The 758-nt window shown below is 43.5% G+C and overlaps 1 non-coding gene across 1 annotated transcript; it reads right to left on the bottom strand.

Moving 5' to 3' along the window:
- Positions 1 to 273: 273 nt before the first annotated feature.
- On the bottom strand, positions 274 to 380 carry LOC141669066 (small nucleolar RNA R71). Its single transcript, XR_012553365.1, has one exon. It is a non-coding gene; the product is annotated as a small nucleolar RNA R71 (small nucleolar RNA).
- Positions 381 to 758: the final 378 nt, after the last annotated feature.

The following is a 758-nucleotide window of genomic DNA, read 5'->3' as shown; positions in this document are numbered from 1 at the left end:
TCAAGCATGATTCAGATGATAAATAACTCAGTTCAGTTTGGGGGTTCTCCTACTGAAGACCCCAACATGCACATCAGGGATTTCATCGAGATTTGCGATATTTTAAAATTCAATGATATGACTGAAGATGCTATCAAGCTACGCTTTTTCCCATTCTCTCTGAGGGACAAGGCTAAGTGTTGGTTACACTCTCTGCCAGCAGGATCTATCACCACTTGGGAGGATCTTACCCAAAAGTTTCTCTCTAAATTCTTCCCCATGGCGAAAACTACTGCAATCAGGAATGCTCTTACCCAGTTTGCTCAGCAAGCTGGGGAATCTCTGTGTGAAGCTTGGGATCGATATAAGAAGATGCTAAGGAAGTGACCACACCATGGCATGCCTGATTGGATGATTATTAACTGCTTCTATAATGGATTGGGTGCTACTTCTAGACCCATGCTTGATGCAGTACCAGGAGGAGCCTTGTGGGCTAAGAGCTACGATGAAGCTTATGAACTTATTGAACTATTGGCTGCTAATGAGTACCAGAATCCTTCCCAGAGACTGACTCAGGGAAAAATTGCAGGAATTCTGGAGTTGGACGCAGCAATTGCTATCGCTTCCCAACTTAAGGCTTTGACGATGAAGGTAAACACTTTGGCTAAATATGGAGTAAATCAAATCGCTAGTGTTTGTGAACTTTGTGCTGGTGCCTATGAGACTGATCAGTGTGCAATTTTTAGTGAATCAGCTCAGTTCGTGAGCAACTTCCAGCG

This window comes from Apium graveolens, chromosome 6 (genome assembly GCF_009905375.1).
Source record: "Apium graveolens cultivar Ventura chromosome 6, ASM990537v1, whole genome shotgun sequence".
Classification (NCBI taxonomy): domain Eukaryota; kingdom Viridiplantae; phylum Streptophyta; class Magnoliopsida; order Apiales; family Apiaceae; genus Apium; species Apium graveolens.
The sequence above is the reverse complement of the archived record's forward strand: the minus strand, read 5'-3'. Positions and strand labels throughout refer to the sequence as shown.